We start from the raw sequence: 19,278 nt of genomic DNA on the forward strand, positions 1-19,278 counted from the left end.
AGCAATTCTGCTTATTTTATGACTTGGTGATCTTGGTGTGAAATGACCAGAAGAATAGTGCTGAGGCCTTCTATCCAGAGAAAGACATTTGTAATCACCAGGCTGGTCATTTTGTTTAGGACTGCAAGCACTTGGTCATTATTATGTGCTAATAAATATGTGTGCCTTCGTTTGTTTGTTTGTTTCTGAGACATTGTACGTAACCAAAGTTTCCCAATTGCTGAAATTACAGGTTTTAATCACAATGCCCATATGATTTTTCTATTTTATCCTTCTACCCCCACCCCATCATGGACTGATTTTTCTCTTCCATGTCTTATAACTTGAAGACAAACTAATCTGTTGTCTTTACAGAAACTTTGATTCTAGTAGTTTATAATAAAAACATCAATGTAAACATGTGCACATATGTGTGGATGACAAAATATATTGCTGTGTGCTTTTGTGTATATGTGTTTGTAGGCCATTTGAGTATTTATGTGCCCAGAGAAAGATTTTTACTCTTCATCTTTATTTTTGGTCCCATCATTTACATTACAAAAGAAATCAAAGTTGGCACAGGTTTCAAAAACATAGAGTTGCTGCTGACAGTATTCTGCAAAGAGACAATGCCTCTTGCTCCAACTATGATCTTACATTCTGAAACATCATTGACCTTCTGGATAACAGCCAGGCAATTACCATTCACAAATATTACACATGGGCAAAGTAAAGTTGACGGCCATTGGTCCAGAATTCAGAACTGCAGCAATTAGATTTTGCATGTCTATTTTTTCTTGCCCTTCTTTCTCAGAAGGCACAATCATTTCTGTATTTCGATCCTTGTTGTCAACTTTGCAGAAGCCTTAGACAAGATATGTAAGTGGCTCCCTCTGGGGCTGCCTCCATGATGAGTTCTGTTATCCACAGCCATGAAAACCAGCTTATCAGCGAACTGTAAAGGGATTCTCTCTAAGCCTGCGTCGCTAGGAATATCTCTGGGGATGTATCTTTACATGGAATGACATGGGAGTTGAAGTATTTATTCATTTTTTCAAATGTTGGGAACAGATAAGAGCCCCTCTGCCCTTTGTTTGATTGTTGTTGCTGTTGTTCATCTGTGCTGAAGAACTTTTAAGTTTTAAAAGCCACCGTCTTTCCTAAACCCTGCCAGGCACCACCTCCTTGTTACAGAAATCACTAATGTCCTACAGAAGTACTTAAGTTCCTCTAATGGACCTCAACACAGCCATCATTCACTAGCCCAGTTGACCTGTGGACAACACAGCAGCAGCTCAGAGCAAATGTGGGGCTCGTAAAACGTCTGTTCACAAAACTGAAGGCTCTGGAGTAGACGCTGTAAATGTCAATGGTGGAAGGTGCTGGCCAGGTCTCCTGCCGTGGCTGAAATAAACAGCTGTCTCTTGTGACTGTTCCTTCCAGGTAAGCCCTGCTACAAACAGCCAGTGTTTGAAAGTTAAGGAGCATAAGGGAATTATCAGATGCCTTGGTCAGTTGCCACAGCCTCACGTGACAGTAATCTGGCTAAGGCAGTCTGCAGGCTCTTCAGGGCTGATCTTGTTTCCTTTCCAACCGAGAGGCAGCACCATCTTCTCTCAGATACCTCTCTAAAGCAGTAGAGCCTCCATCACAGGCAGAATGTCAATGCGTTGTCACTCTGCACACTGAGAAAACAAGTGACCATATGCGGCCTATGCCAGCGGAGCTGGAACTGTCAAGAACAATGGCTCTGAATCAACAACAGAATTAAACTACTCCCTCTTGTGAAGCTCTTCTGAATATTCTAAGTGTTGCCTTGAAAGTGTGGGATTATGTGCAAGCATAAACATTAGCTTAATACAATTTTTTGGTACAGAATATGCCAGTTTCAAAATCAGAATTGAAATTAAAAAAAACTTCAGAATACACTTAATTTCTTCAATGTGTGACTAAACATTGAAGAAATGTACTTTCTTCATAATAAGGGTTGCTTTGTAATTAAGAGATTCATGCATGTACAGAAAATGACGTGGCTTAGTTTAAAGATTTTACAAAGGCGCCTATTAAACATTCACTCCCTAGCAAGTCTATGACTCAAATGTTTTCACATTCTAATGCTCACAGGGCTCTTAGATGTTTTTGTTTTTGTTTTTTGTTTTTGTTTTTGTTTTGTTTTTTTTGTTTTTTTTTTTTTAGCTGCCAATTTCATCATTTCTAAATGCTTCATCTTTCTTTCTATGTAAGTAAAACAGCAACAGCAGCCATATCTTCCTTGCATCAGACAGAGCAGGGTAGGGAAAACACTAGGTTTTAAAGAGTTTCGAGGAAAAGCAGGAGAACAAGAGGAGGAGGAGGAAGTGGAAGAGGTAGAGGAGGAAGTGGAGGAGGCAGAGGAGGAAGAGGAGGTGGAGAAGTAACAGCAATTTCAGACAATGTTGGACTCCTTTCTTATTTTTGCTTTCCCCACTGTGCTTAGTATTATATCTGACTTGGTGCATAGGAAGCAGAACATAACTAAGGCAAAAGACTCTCTTGAGCCAGGAGTTCAAGACCAGGAGCAACATAATAAGAACCTGTCTAGAAATACATAAATAAATGGCTATTAATAAATGAGCATATGTTTCTGTGACACATGAGGAGAGTAATCGTACCAATGTGAGCACTTGGGAATAAAGTTTACATGCTAAGAAAGGTGCTACGATGCATGATTCCATTTAATTTTATAACATCCCTATGGAGCCAGCATTATCGATTCTATTTCACAAATAGAAAGTGTAGAGCCAATAAAGTTGAAAAGTACATAGACTCCTGCATTTTATTTCCCACCTGACAGCAGTGCCGCCCACAGAGTTACACTGAGTAGCAGAGCAAACGTGTGTTCGCTCAGCCCTGCTTATTCCTTCAGTCTTGTTTCTCATGCCCTGATTCCGAGTCTCCAGTCCTCCCCTGGGATTCTGTTTTGGGCCCTAACTAGGTCTGTGAAGCAATTCTTCTAGAAACCACAGGGCTTAAACCTAAGCTTGATATCCCTGGAAATAGCTTCTGCTGAAACTGACCTTCCTGGCCTTCCTCCATCAGCCTCTATTCTATGTTTCTTAAACGATCTGTAGCCTGAGGAAGGGAAATATTTGTGCAAACTTTTCTTTTCTTTTTCTTTTTCTTTTTTTTTTCTCCTGTAGTGTCAGCCACTGACACTTGCACTGAGGCTTTACCAGCAATCTAAGGATCCAATGAAGTATTTTAAATTAGAATGCTGTTTTAGGTAGAGGATAATGCCTTATGTCCGAGGTCCTCTGCCAACTACAGGGATGAGAAGTGAGGAAATGAGAGTGAGAAACAGTGTTCATGAGAAGATGCACAAAGGATAGGCCAGAGGATGGATAACTTGCCCATTTCCTAGTATCTTACTCCTTTCTCATCCAGAAGAATATGAAGAGCTTTCCTAAGTGCTTGTTACTCACTTCTCATGTGAGCATTCACCGGGAACTGTCAATTAAATCAGGTATAAAGAGCTGGCTAGATTTACATTCATGAAGATCTGGCCATGCTGCTGTCTAGAAGCTTTGGAGCAGCAGGAGAAAGAATGAATATGTTGGTCTCTTGAAGAGTCTCTCCTCTCTTTCCATCTGCCTCCCTCTCTCTCCCCTCCGCAGTGGCTGTGCCTCTCTCAGCAGCACTTCCTCACTCTGCTTTCTCCAGTGTGTATGGAAGACAGCATGCCCACAAATGACACTGCTCTATGGTGTCCATGGCCCTTTGAAGCTCTAGAGCACACTAGACCAGGAGAGAACACTGAAAAATGAGTACTTGGACTATTCCCAGAGACTCTGATGGGCAATACCATAATACACCAGTTCATGGCAAATTATGACCATGCGCACAGGCTTTGGACTGATTCCCTCTGCGCCCAGCTCCTGACAATGTTAGCTGCCTACTGCCAGAATGAGCCACTGTCTTTGCAGAGTGGGTTGACACAGAGTCAGGAGGGGCATCCAGAAGTGTGTATCCCATTTGACATTGCAAATGATGGGCCTTTAAGGGGGTGACATCTCCTTAAAACATGACCTGCATCATTGTTGGTCATTGAAAGGCAGATCTTCATCAACCAAAGCAAATTGAAGATTTTGTTTATGAACATGTAGCAATCTGAAAATATCAAAAAATTAATGGAATGATGATGGTGTTGCAGGGGAGTACAAAAAAGAAGATATATGTTTGGTTGCAGGATTTCTCTCAAAATGGCTAAGGGCAGAGTAAGTGGGAGGAAAACCCATTCAAGACTGTAGTGTGAGCAACTGCCTTGTAGATGTTCACTTTCTGTTGCTGTGAAGAAGCAGAGAAAACTGGCTTGTGGAAGACAGGCCTTATTTGGCTTACAGAGTTGCTGTGTATCATCCAGGGAAGCCAAGGCAGGAACTCAAAGCAGATACCTGGAAGCAGGGACTTAAGGAGAGACCATGAAGGAAGCCTTCCTGCTGCCTTGCTTCCCAGGCTACTGGTTGGCTGCCTTTCTCATACTGCCCAGGTCAATGTGCCTAGGAATGGTATCACCCACAGTGCCGTGGGTCCTTCCACAGATTACTGGAATGATGCCAATACACCAACGGAAATCTCTTCTTCCAAAGTGTTCAAGTAGACACCTGAAGTTATTTCTGACACGCCCCTTTTCAATTTTATGTATATTACAATGTCCTTTAAGTAATATCTTTCCTAGGCCTTCCTAAAAGTATAACTCCCTTCTATAAGTTCTAAAAATCATTGCCTAGACAAATAATTGTATGCATTATACCAATTAAAATGTAAATATTTGGTGCTGGTGTATGTCTCTTACAAAATTAGTACATGAAATAGTTATATACAGAGATCAGTATCTTTAATTTAAGTTCCACTGTTATGCAAACTAACCAAGTTTTTTCTCTGGTCCTCAATTTTGCAACATATAAACTAAAAATGACACCTTTAAAATTGTCTCTTTTAGACTTTTAGCTAGGAAGACCATTGGACGTTTATTAATTTTTTTAGAAATTAATTACTTATTGTTACAATGACTTACAGACTTCCTGAGGCCAGCATTGTGATTTTCTCCCAAGTTATGAGAAAGTGATTTATGACATCAATATAATCTTAAGACCCTATTTAGTGTCTGAGATTATAAACTATTAAATAACATTCTCTATCTTAAAAACTAGCATCTTTGATAATCTCCATGTGGAGAGATTGACCCACATCAAGGTTTAGGAGAGTAAAAATAATAATTCAAAATATCCCCTTATTTTCAGTAATATCATATTCCTTTGCTTTCTAGTATTTTGATTGCATTAAAGGAGCTTTAAGAATATCAAATCCAAGTAAAAGGAAATGGGCTCTTCTTTGTGCTCTGTAAAGGAACTCACTTTTTTGGCAAGACAAATGACATATCGGTACTTCCTCTGTTGTGACGGAGGCCATGGGAGGAAGAGAGTGGCGCCCTTCGAGAGAGCTTGTTATTCATCAGAAAGCAAGTGCCCAGTTTTCAGGCCACTTAAGAGCAGTGGCGATTTTCAAATACAATAGAGAAAAGAAACATAGTTGTCTGTGGGATTGCACAGTAAGAACTGTCAAGATATGCCCACAAGTAGGAGAATGTGACTGATCTAACCAGAGACTCTGCTCCCTTTTACTCACTTTTTAAAAAAGCATTGCTGTGTGGTTGGGTAATGATAAAAATTTAAAAAGGGAAATTTCATTTTTACCTGCCAATTTTCTCTTGCTCTTTTTCACTGATTGCTCTCTTTTAAAGCAGAACATTTATATATAGTGATAGTTAATTCCTTTGTAACTTTTCTTTGTTCTTGATGGAAAATGCATTTTCTTCTCGCCTCTGCCCACCTTTGCATCCTAGATTTGGATTTGGATTATTCAGTGATCTTTCTAATTCGGTATGTCTGAGGAAAAGTGTAAGTAAATTCTAACTCTATTCTATGGAACCTTCTGCATAGCTAACAGTATTTCCAAGAACAAAACAATGCTGGGACTGTGGCTCAGTGGCAGAGCATTTGCCTAGCAAACACAACACTTTAGGTTCAATCGCCAGTACTGGAAAAAAAGTGAGAAAAACAAAATAATATATGTATGTGAAAACCCCAAAAGACTTCTAAGTTTTTTAAGGTGTAATAGGTTATAAGCACTAAAGTTATGTAGTACATATTACATATTATTTTAATATTATTAATTTAAAGTAACGATTACACCTATATAATATATAAGCTTTAAATATATAATATAGTATCATTATAAACAGGCTTTTAAATCCAAAAAAATACTTATTTTAATTAGTTTCATTATGTACATATTTGTTTGTATTTTAGTATGCAAAGTTGATGTTCTCATACATATTTGATTTGGGTTAACCCTTCCTTTTCCTTCTCTGACCCTCATTACCACATGTCCCCTACCAGCCCCGGCATTCCCTCTTTTGCCATAGACCACAGCTGTTCTCTGGCCCACCTCTCTTCTACTTGTTTTTCCTCTCCTGGGTCCCTGTCTGGATCTTAGTTTCTACATGTGCAATCCCACACAAACATCCATGGAAAAATACAGAAGCTCCTATCAATATATGAGCATTTTAAACATTGCTACCCAGGCCCAGGCATATTAAGATAATATTGCATAACAGTTATTGGAGACTGCTTTTCACGTGTGGCTCTCCTGATTCTGGGCCCAGTTCCTTTTTCATGCTAGTGGAAAACTTGCTCCATTTTCTGCTCCACACAATGAGGGATGAGAATGAAAACGGATAGAATTACATCTAATCAAATTTCCTCTGAGATTTGCCATAATTTCTTAACTAAATGTTTGGAGATTAATAAAAATAACTTTTAACTATCAGAATCGTATATTTGTGTTTTATAAAGGAAGCTATGTGCAACAGTAAAGTTTCTTTCCTTCAATGGCTGGCACATTCCTTTACACACTTCGGTGTGTCTGAAACCAGGATGCACAGTTTAGTTATTTATGTCCAACATAGCAGAATGGTTCCAGTTGCCCTAGACTACATATGTGAGAACTGTGGACATCCCTTCTCACATGAGCGGATCACACCAAGGCCAACATTTTATATCAGTTCAACCAAGATATGAGTCCTAACTGCCTTCTGAAATTCACCCACAGTCACACTTTAGTAAAATCAATAAATCATCAGAATCAACTTTTTTAGAATGTATCAAGTGATTGAAATAAAATCCTGGGGAAATTGGGAATCTTTCTTCAGAAATGGCGTATTGCAAACATAGACCCTAATGGATGGTAAAATGTGGTGATGGTGACTGAGTCAACAATGACTTCAAAGAAGGAGACTCCAGATGGAATAAAGTCTTCTGAAGCATAGTCTAAAACTTGTATATATACAAGAATATCTGTATGTATGTATATATGTATGTATATTCATGAGAAACTTTATATATACATATAAGTTTAAATTTCTCTTTAGAGAAATGCATTAAAAGTTTGGAGAAAATAATTATTAAATTACATAACTTCTCCTTTCTATAGTATTTATAACGTAACATGTTCTGTAATGGAGTCTTTAGTTTTAGTGAGATTTTGGTCTATTAAATAGCATTAAACATTGTACAACCTAGGAGAAATTGTAGAAGCTTTTCAAACCTTAGGTTCATGCCACTAATCAGAATTATCTTCCTGAAGTGGAAGCTACTACACAGGTTGAGATGAGAAAAGGCCAAGTAGATGCATAGAAAACATACTCTACTCCTCTGACATGCAGTATACAAGAGTGTCCACTAATGTGTGGGTTTGCTTAAAACTCTATTTCACAATGCTGCTGCTTTCAAACACACTTTCCATTAAAGCAAAAGGGGAGAGCATCTGTTTCTGATCCTAAACACAGATGGAGCGACTAATTATCATCTTACATTTGACTCATAACCAGTTCCCTTGGAGGCAGGGGGCTCAGTTCAGAGGTGGTGGCTCTGGTGGAAACCGCTCTAGGCATGGAGCCCAGAAATAAAGTATTTGCACCAGAATTATGACATGCTCTTGTGGCGCAGTGAAGGTAAACTAAGGAGACAGCCAATCTCCATAACAAAATCTACTTTAAAACTAAGAGAGAGAGACTAACCCCAGCCTTCTCTTTTCTTATTGTTCTTGCACATTCCGGGCCTGGTGAAAACTATTGGGTAGGAATGAGACGACTGATGTTCCAAGTCCAGAAGACAAAATGTTAAAAGGTACCTCTGTGTGTGTGTGTGTGTGTGTGTGTGTGTGTGTGTGTGTATGTGTGTGTAACATACAGCAGAGTATGAACTCAGTTTATTATTATTTGTACTTTCACATATTCCATCTTCCCATCAATTCCCATCATATTTACATTTCCCATCTGTCTGCAAACTACAACACATATTCCTCTTAAAATAAGTACCACTGGTACTTCTTTCCCTGTCTTACCTCTCATATCATAAATTTTGCAGTTATTGCACATAACCTCAAATGATTTCCAAAACACATATACATTCAGGGAAAAAATTACTGAGTGATCTGTGATAACACTCACACCTTCATACTTACACATTCTTTCTCCTTTTCCCCCAAACAATGGCAAGCAGCTTACAAAAATTTCTCCAAACATTAAAATGTTGAAGCTAAGTTAAAGTTTAAAAATGTATTTTAATTGTAAAGTGGGCATGTTTATGAACATCTATTTAAATAAAGCACACACACACACACACACACACACACACACACACACACACACACACACACAAACTGTGCCTAACTTCTCTTGAGTCAGGTTAGAAGGATAAATAGTGTTTTCTATGTTTTAAGGGGAAACATGATGTTTGTAAAATGCCCCATGGATACCCAGTCTGAATCAGACTTGCCCACGTAATGGCTGCCACCAATGTGTGAGGCATTTTCTTCAAAGGTGAAACCTCTGGTCAGTCACCCACAATCCAGCAGATAGCCATGGTCATATAAAAAGCCCTAACACAAGCCATTCAGTGTACACAAGGCATGGACATAAGAGGACACCATTTGGAAAGAAGAGATGTAATAAGTGTGGAAAAAGGATGCCAGATATAATAAAGTGACCATGAGCACAATACATTGCTGTTGGGGGATGCTCTGATGTATTTTGATGCTAATTGCTGTCTCTGTGACCCACCTTTTGATTAATAAAAAGCCATCCCATCTGGGCGGGGCAAAGGAGATAGGTGGGGCTTAGAGAGAGAGGAATCCTGGGAAGAAGAAAGACTGCCCTGAGAAAGAAGAGGAGAGAGACACCAGAGGAGGGAGGAGGAGAAGGCCACTAAGGGTTAGATGGAAGAGAAACACATGGCTGGGATAGGTGGAGAATTCGGCCCAGATAAAGAACATTAGCAAGTATTTGAGATTATGTATGGGATGTATCTTGATAGACGTTATTGGAAACAGATGGCATGGGATTGAGACAGGGATCCCATGCCTGCTCCTCTATGGGAAATAGTTTAGAGGATTGATATCTGCTCTGCCCCAGGTTAACTAAGGTTATTTTAAAATATAACAAATGTCTGTGTCTTGATTGATTGCTAGCTGAGCCTACTGATCATACTGGTAACACTGATAATTTAAAAAATAACATATTGTGATCTCCATGAAATTATCAAAATATCATGTGATTTAAGAAAATTATTTCCTAAAATTTTCAGAACTCTGTGGATATATAACATTTTTTTATGCTAGGTTTGACTATATTCAATAAATTTGAAATTACTAAGCCCAAGGAACTTCTTCATAAACATCATAAAACCTAGGTTTTTCATTTGGACAGAACTAAAACCAAGTCATTCTTTAAAAGAGTAACTGGCCAAAGAATCAGTCATTTCTCAGACAGTTCCAAAAACAAACAGGTTGGTAAGAAACACAGATGAGGACATGTGACCTACTTGGCAAGGAAGATATATGTTGATTTAATATAATAATAATAATAATAATAATAATAATAATAATAATAATAATAATAATAATATAATTATGCTGGAGATGTAAAGTTTTTTATTTATTTGTACAATGTACCATAATTTCGTGTTTACCATGCTCTCATCCAGAATGCATGTACACAATTTTCAACTCTCCAAGTTGTATTAAAAAAAACAAAAACAATCAAAATAAAATCCTTTGCAACATTCCAGGGAAAATACATGCATTCTGTTTTAGAAACTTACAGTCTGACATGAAGTTAACTCATGGCCATGAATTGAAAATTCACTTGATTCACTTTTGTGTATTTGATTTTTAATGCAGGCATTCTGTTTCATGAAAGATTCGAGAAAGTATGTGGAAATCCCTGTTAGTTGGCCAGTTCTGCGGCTTTTGCCTCCTCTTTTCTCTTGGGTAACATTGCTTTGATTTAAGGGTGACCCTGTCACTTGCACAAAAAAAGCAGGCCCCCTGCAGCCCCAACACACATACACACACACACACAGATACACACACACACGGGCAAGACTGAGTTGTCATGAGAAGACAAAGCCCTAGCTTTTGACAGTTATGGGTAGGAGTGGACGTACTTCAGCTTGTGCACTGGACAAAAGGGAACTCAGCTGACAGCGCCTGGGAGAACTTTCCTCAATAACATTACAGCTTTCCAGGAGAGAAAGACTGCTCCCTCCTTTTGATTTGAGGATGAGAAAAAAGGTTCGATTGCTTTTGCAGGAACCACATTGGTCCCGGACAGGCAGTCAACTGACATATGATGAAGCTTACATCGTTAAGCTGCTGAGCTAGCCAAGCCTAGCTCAGCACACCTCCAGAATCACTGACTGTGACTGAGGGACAGTCTTATTGGTAGAGGCTTTCATTGGCCACTTCCTGTTATATTATTCCTTTGTTTCCTGAGCACTGGCAGCTGAACTTAAAGACTCTTTTATGGTAGCCATACCAAGTGCTTTACCCTTGAACTGCATCCCTAATTCTTTACTTGGATAATTGGGAACTCATAGCTTAAAGCTGCTTAATAGTCCCCATATTTTATATCTCTACACTGAACAAACCTGAATAAAAGTTGGCTTCCAATAAACTTATAGAGAATAAAATGTAAATAAGTACAGAAAATATAAGACAAATTGATTGGTCATCCATAACAATACTGATATGTACACTTACTTATAAGTGTATCCTTTATTACCATACTGAGGTAAACAGTTAAGAATCATGGCTTTTAAGTTTACTTTCTCTTCATACTAGCATGTTTGTCCAGGAAAATATTACTTTACCTAGGGTCATCACCAACATTTAAGAAATTTCATTGTCATTGGAAGGAATATTAAAGCCAAGATTTCCTTTTTTTTCTCCTTTGAACGTTTTCACATAATTGACCACTTCCTAGTTTGTAAACATGATCATTAATTTTATTGCTTTATTTGATAGACTAGAGGATGACAACACCTGAGGAGCAAAGTGTTAAGAAGACAAAGCTTTCCCATCCTGGCCACTTACTGTTTAACTATAGTCATGATTAGCTCATCGGCATTTGTCATGTGAAAATGACATGCACCTGCCTTTTCCACCTTTCTGAAATATTTAGATGACTTTTACTATTTATTTATTTTATGATCGTAGAATGCAGTGCTGGTTTGCAACCACAAGTCCAAACCCTCCTCATTGATTCTGATTTGCTTCAGGATATCAAATATACACCAAAATATGTTCATACCAACATCAGATACCAAGGAGTTGCCACTGGACATGCATCTCATGTAATATGAAAATGGAAGTACATGGGGAAATGATCCGCTGCATGGTAGCAGAGGGGGGTATGTGGTCCCTTCATGCCTCCCTGTGCTTCTGTTTTCTATCTTCCTTCTTTATACCAAACCCATAAAGTCTCACTTATTACTTCACAACAGGCCCTCACTAGTATTTAAATGCAAAGTAAAAGATCAAGAAGGAGACACACTTTTCCTTCTCACTCCATAGCAGTTCTTCTTACCCACAGTGGACCATTTTCTCACACAGAAATGCTTGACAGCATCTGGAGATACTTCTTTGGTCACAGGATAGGTGGGTAAAGACTGTGCATACTGCTGAACATCCTCAATAAACAGAATCTTTCTTACAACAATGAAAAGGTAACCAGTCCCAAAATAATATCAGTGTCAAAGTTGGGGAGTTCTGAAATAAGGTGAGCTACTATCTTTGTCACCCTCTCCATTTGGGGGAGCAGGCAGAAATCACATGTGAGTTTTGTGGCACAGAAACAATCATCTGACCATGATGATAAACTACAAAGATGATAGGAGAATCTTGATTCTTTGAATTAATGTTTTATCATTTATCATTTCTTGACTTCTTATTATATGACATTAAATAAGCCTTACTTTCATAATGCATTGGTAGACTGTTAATTACTTCATAGTGGAATACAGTTGTGAAGAATATGTTATTCATGTGTGGTCTACTTCATATTCTGGCATGGGCATAAGAATTCTAAATGAAATGATAAATCAAGTGTGGTTTCTGATCTGGTCTCCAGCAATTCACCATCCAATAAAGATACCAAACATTAAAATTTTTAAAAATTGGATACTCGTGGGATCAATAGCATGTCAGAGGGAGGATAAAGGAAGGAAAGTGGTCAAGAGAAAAAAAGTCCTAGGGAGCTACGATGCTGGACAGTGGGCGTGTGGGGACTGGACCTGTGAAGATGAGTTAACATAACCAAAGCACAAAGCCCTATGACGTTAAGTAGGATTGGGGAAATAATAGGCATCCTGATGCTGGGCCAAAGGTTCAATTTTGGAGGAGTACTAGGTGAAGAAAGTTTTCATGTAAGATTTGTGAGGCGTTGATTCTCACAAGATGTGGACACTGGAGGTAGGCTACCAGAACCACTGAGCAATGTCAAGGTATCTTTAAAGGCCATCTTATGCTTTAGAAGAATTAAGTCTGGAGCAGTAGACTTGAGGGACTGACTGTACTTACAAATAGTTCAAATATACCCAAAAGACTTTAATCTAATAGGCTGAAAATAGCCATCAAACTTCATGTAAGAAAGCCAAAGCATGACAAAGTCTGCATGACTCTACACTGTTAATATATTGACATTTCTGGCCTTACTCTTAATTCCAGTTGTGCTTTGCTTTGTATAAACCACCTTTGCAACTTTAGGCAATTTGTGAAGTAATTCTTTAGTGGAGGTGGGTTTCTCTAGAGGTATCCATGACTAAGCTTTGCTAAAAAATGTTAAAAATTGTTTCAACACATGGAAACCCAGAAAACAGTGTATCAGTTATACATCCACACACATATATATATATTATACACACACACACACACACACACACACACACACACACACACACAATGTCAGTGACATCAAAGTCAAAAACTGTTAAATTGCGGATATATTTGTACCTGTGTTCTCTAGTTCTAGCTACTTAATCATCCTTAATTTTAGTTTTATTTTTAAAAAGCTAAAGTGATAGCTTAAGAAGAGTTGAAGCAAGAGACAGCAGCTTCCCCTGAATAACTGTTTGAGAACGCTAAAAGTAGGATAGGACCTGAGGACCTAGGGTCAGAAGAAACTGCAGAGTGTCTTTCAGAGCAGTCATCTCAAACAGCTCAGAGTCTGCTAGACTCCCAGGCAACCCTTCCCCCACCCGAAACACGCAAAGGAGATTCCAATGCTCCCTTCTGCAAGTCGCCCTCCTCCAACTGCAAACAATCCAAGCATTTGTATATAAAAGCATGTTATCACTAAATAAAATGAAAATGTTCACAAAATAAAACCACAGGAAAAATTGATAGTGGCAGCACTGGAGGTTGGGACGGGAATGGGGTGCCCAAAGAGGCTCTTCTCAGCCCACACCAGAGATGGTGTAGCTTGCTTCTGAAAGATCGCCATTCCTGCTTTTTCTAGGAGTGTAGACTACCTTAGAGTAGCAGGGAACAGTTACTTCTTTTCACCATGTCATCAGAAGGCCTGAACAATGATTAACTTCCCTGTTCTCTGTGAATCACTCCATCACCCCGCAATGCAAGAAGTCTTAAATTCATTCTCTGCTAAGGGCACAGTAAACTTAATGGGTTTTGCATTTCGCATTACATACTCTAAATACATACGTGGTCCTTGCAGCTCAACTCATTTCCAAAGAAAACCTGGCACTCTCCTAGGTTATAATAGCTGACAGCACTGAGATATTTTATAGAATTTGCACTCAAACACACACCTTCTCTAGGGGCTTTTTTTTTTAATCTACGATCCTATTAACAGTCAAGTATAATTAATTTTGAGAAATGTATCAAAACACTGTATTTCAAATATAGCATAAAACTTCCAAGTACTTAAACAAAATAATCTACAACAGTTTCAGTATAAAAAGAGGGAAAATGGGATGTCAATACTCTATAAAAATGCACAGTTAAAGAGAGGGTTAACTATCTAAATTCACATATCCCCAGCTTTACATGTGCCACGATGGCCCAAAAATGGAAAGAAAGAAAGAAAGAAAGAAAGAAAAGAAGGAAAGATAGAAAACAGTGCCACAGGCCAGACCTCATTAAAATAATCACAAATGAATCAAATATGGGACGTATTTCTCTCGTGTCTATAACAGACTAACAGCCTCCTCCGGGATAAATTATTCCTCGTTCAATCACCTCATCCTAAATAATTTTAAATTCACTGCAGGTGGGTTTTCTATTATGCTTATTATTATTTCTACTCACAAGGCATTGTGCTGAGGCGGACAGGAGTCCTTGGCGACACTTATAAACGTTTGAGGACTACTCTTTCTTCCAGGGAGAGTTTACTGCCCAACAATGCATAATCTATTAGTCGCTCCTCGAGGGGGGTCTAGAAAGTGACATCTTGACTTGAGCCAGAGCGCAGATCTGAAAGCCAGTTCGCAGTAAACGTTGCAGAGAAGAGCAACTTCCTAATTCCTGTCAAACTAAGAGGAGGAACTAAACCCAGAAGTAGCCTCAAGGTCTGGAGAGAGCAGAACAGAAAGCGGACTCCACACTCCAACGAAGGTTCAAGAAAGGCTGTGCTTCTGGAGGCGGCATTGTTCCTCCATCCGCTCAGCCTCCGCGTCTCCCCTCCACAGACTCTCAGAATCAGTGCCTTCTTTTGGGTACCTCTCAGCCAGCTTCCGGGATCTTGGTGTCTGGGACCCAGGGCGCAGCTAGGGAGACTCACTGCAGGGGCTGGGGCGCCGCTCAGAGGACTCAGAGCCACCGCATGCGTCCGCCCTGGCCCAGGCAGCGCGCAGCTCACCCTCGCTGTCTCGCTCCACTCTGGCTTCCCTGGCTGCCACGGACTCGGCTGGCCTCTCACTCACCACCCTCTCGAGTTCGCCTTTGCTGCCTTGGATTCCCACACCAGCTCGGCACCGCTGCCACAGCCGCGTCCGGGCACTCCGGACCTTCGCAGGCCAGGATGAAGAGATGCCAGGATCGGGGCTGTGCGGGGAGGAGGGGACGAGTGGCCAAGACGAGCTGGGGCAGATGGGGAGTCGCGAGGTTCGGGCGAGGGCGTGCGTGAGCAAGCCCCAGAAAAACATGCATGTGCTCGGCCACCGCGGTGGAAGAAGGACCGAGGGGGCAGGATGCAACGTGGAGAACGCCCACCGCGAGGGTGCGCAAAACCGGCGATTTGCAAAGTGCCAGGGCCAGACAAGCAGAGGGGGAGGAAAGAGGCTGGCTGAAGACCAGGAACAGAAAGAAGAGCCCACTTCTCTATCAAAAGGTCGGTTCGCCGGTTAACGCATCCACGAGCAGGAGTTAATTGGGGACCGGACATGGTGTAAAAGGTGGACTTTAAAGGACTCCCAGGTAGCGTAGGTCTTCTTATGCTAGACTTAGCTCCCTCTCTCTTAACTCGGGATTTGTCCTACTCATGACTGACCTAACTGCCTTTCTGCAAGAGCTGGAGCCCACTTATCTGCATTTTGAAGATTCTATGAACCCAGGATTGAAGAAACCACCCAGTGCATTAAAGTTCATTTTTTTATTGTTTTTATTTTCGTCAGAGAATAGTAGCGAAGAGTTGGCACCAAGACATGTTTAAAACATTGATCGATGTGGCATTTTGTTTGTTTGTTGTTGCTGCTGTTCAAAGGACAAAATGCTTTTAAGACTGCTAAAAGACCGAGGGAGGTGGAAACTCAATCAAGTGAGGGGAATAAAAGACACATGTAAACTGTGACCGACCATCATACCTTTAACATAGTCACCCTCCCCAGTACCAAGCCCTCCTCCTGGGCCCTGGGAAACTGGGAAAAGGTGGAGCAAGGCGGAGGAGCAGGGATGGGGCAGGGTTGTTGGAGAGGGCAAGGAGAAGCTTGAGCAGAAGTTATTAGTGGTCCCCGGGACTGAGGTAACCGCCGCCGGGCCTGGTGGACGCAGGAAGTCCCCTTACCTTCTCTCTAAGCCCTGGTTGTACCTGTTCTGCAACCAGAAATACTTCGTGGTGCCTAGCGTGCAGCCTAATGATGGCCGAATGTTAAACAGTTCTTCACTCTCCCTCCCCTCGTACAAAACCAGCATCAAAAGAATGCGAATAACGTTCTTGGTGTCCATCAGCTCCGGAACATTTCGCTGCGTCTTGGAGAGGCGAAAACCAGGCTTTGGGGCACGCGTATATGTATTTATAAGCTATCCGACCGGTATATAAACATATGTGCGTTCTCTGCATGTAAATCCAAAAGGAAAGCAGCCAGAAGAAGCCTCTGGAGAAGGGAGGGGACAGGAGCAGCAAAACTTGGCAGATAAACGTATCCAAGAATTTCGTGCCAGAAGGCACCTGCTTCAATATGCAGAATTCCTGAGAAGCTTTGGAGGACGAAGAAGAAGAAGAAGAAAATAATAATAAAAATGAAATTACCCCCAAACACACACTTGAAACTGGAGACGCTTAAAGGAGAGTAGAAATGGAGAGCATTAGCTCTCCTGGGGGGCACGGATCCTTTAGCCAAAAGAGCAGTCGCCTTGGAAAATCCTCGGCGGGGAGGTAGCTGCAGATGGGTTCCCTGCTCGCGTCCCCGCCGCTGCTTCTGCTACCTGTAGACACGCACACGCACACACACATACACACACACACACACACACACACGCGTGCTCACACATCAGCCTCTGCTGCGCGCTCTCTCTCCCTCTCTCGCCGCTTTGCCTGGTGCAGGAGTCTCAATACAACCAAAGCTATCCCCCTGCCGTGATCCTGCCAACTCTGGGCCACCAAGCCCTCTCCCGCCCACTCCTCCCGCGCCTTTATTGCACAGCATCGCTTCCACCGGGTCGGGTGGAAGCCAGCACACTGGTCGCGGAGGTGCTGTGGCTGTTCTCCCCCGCCCCCCGCCCCTTTTTGTACTAAGTTCCGCCCTCTCTGGTCCCTCCGCCCAGCAGCAGCCAAACCTTCTTAGTCCGCAACGCCCCGCAGCGCCTGCAAAGCCCCAGGTTTCCGGAAGGGTGAGGGGCCCAGGGCGTCACATGTGACGTCTTCTAAGCCACTTGGAGCAGCTACTGAATGCCTGTTGGCATTGTGACGGCCACAGGCCTCCTGCAAGCTCAGTTTCTTGTTCCTCGGTGTCTTTGTGGTGTGTTTCCAAGAGACTGGTCCTGGTGACAGAGAGAGGAGAGAGGAGAGAGAGACAGGGAGAGAGAGAGAGAGAGAGAGAGAGAGAGAGAGAGAGAGAGAGAGAGAGAGAGAGAGAGAGAGAGAGAGAGAGACAGAGACAGAGACAGAGACACAGAGACAGAGAGACAGAGAGACAGACACAGACACAGAGACACAGAGACACAGAGACAGAGACAGAGAGGAGACACAGAGAAAGAGACAAAGAAACAGAGACAGAGATTGGAGCTGGAAGCAATAACCTTCCACTGAGTCTCTTAGGTTCTCCCTCCAGGAGCTGTCTAACTATCAAACTCCCCTCAAATTCCCTTTGACTGGTAGCATACTGGTCCCTGAATTAGTGGGAACACTGTAAGTGTCTCTGGTACTTTTATTCTCTCTCATCCAGCTGTGCCCACATCTTGGCTGCTGGAGAGTCAATGTTTAACAGTAGTCATTATTGGCTTTTGAGACTTGTGAAGGGTGTGACTCACAACACTGCATTCTTACACCTACTCACAGCCTACTAACCTCTATGATTTTTTTTTTAAGTGAAGTGAGAAACTGGAACTTGCCAAGATACCCACTGAAATCATTGATTGCCACCTGTTATAATCTTAACTAAAAGAAAAATATCTAAGAGTCACTATGGGAAATCATTGACACACAAACTACATGCTTTCTTTTCTGCCTTGGGGTTCATTTCATTTTTCTCATTCTGTATGTCTTAGTCTCTAAAATTCAGAGGAAAAAAAGAGATACCCAACATACCAACACATGGAAGGTGATTGTCCTAAGTGATTTAAAGTAATTGTTGCTATTTGTTTATTAATACTAACAAATAGGAAGTGTGAGGCTCTGTCAGAGTTGAACTGGTTTTCAAAACAACCTTGAACATAACATACTTTCTCCACTTTGAGGAACCCAGAGCCACTTTTCCATAGTTTTGCAATTTAGTCCATCCTTGTTTTTTGCGTTTTTTTGTTATTGTTGCTGTTATCTTGTTTTATTGCTTGTTTGTGTGTTTTCTCTTTTCAATGAATAAACCTACATGTATTCCTAAGATAGTGAAGCTTCACTCTAAATCATGCCTGTGATACTTGGCTACTGCTCCACCTTCTCATTTTCAAGAGCAAATTAAACAAAAAGCTCAAGAAGGATAGCAAAGCAGAAGTGCCGGAGAGGCAACATGTGTCACTGTCTGTGTATGCCGTGTGATGGACAGTGCTGGCAAGTTGGGAGAGTCTGGAATCATCAGAGAGATGGGCTTCTGGGCTTGTTGGTCAGGAATTGTGTTTTTAAATATTATCCTTTTATTTCTCTCTCTCTCTCTCTCTCTCTCTCTCTCTCTCTCTCTCTCTCTCTCTCTCTCTCTGGCCCACAGGCTTTCTGGGTTCTAAAGTTAACAGTGCTCTAAACACAGTCTTTCATTAAGTCAAATGCTGTCTGTAACTCTCAGTAAGGTAAAAAACCCCACAAATCCTCTGTTAAACTGGCACAAACACATCTGCTCACTAGTAGATCTGGGAGGAGATCTCAATATAAAATACACAATAACATTGGCCCCAAAAGAGGCCAGGTTTGAAAATTATTTATTTCTTATTTTGGTGGGGAGCAAGGGTGGATGTCTCTAGAGAAGTAGACATAATCTTGTTTGTAAGTATGTATGTGTGTTTGTTCATATTATCATAGTGTTGTGATAATAACATCTT

The 19,278-nt window shown here is 41.1% G+C and overlaps 1 protein-coding gene across 12 annotated transcripts in view; it reads right to left on the reverse strand.

The window, feature by feature from the left end:
* Nlgn1 (neuroligin 1) overlaps positions 1-17,384 on the reverse strand; it is a 901,455-nt gene extending 884,071 nt beyond the window's left edge. For 8 of the 12 annotated variants that reach the window (XM_051156980.1, XM_051156989.1, XM_051156988.1 and 5 more), the window contains exon 1: positions 14,683-15,090. The gene's annotated coding sequence lies outside the window, so the exon portion shown is untranslated. Of the gene's footprint in view, positions 1-14,682; positions 15,091-15,232; positions 15,436-16,375; positions 16,841-17,367 lie in introns of those variants that run through there. The other 4 variants (XM_051156981.1, XM_051156977.1, XM_051156978.1 and 1 more) reach the window with 3 other exon arrangements.
* Positions 17,385-19,278: the final 1,894 nt, after the last annotated feature.

Source organism: Acomys russatus, chromosome 15, assembly GCF_903995435.1.
Source record: "Acomys russatus chromosome 15, mAcoRus1.1, whole genome shotgun sequence".
NCBI lineage: Eukaryota > Metazoa > Chordata > Mammalia > Rodentia > Muridae > Acomys > Acomys russatus.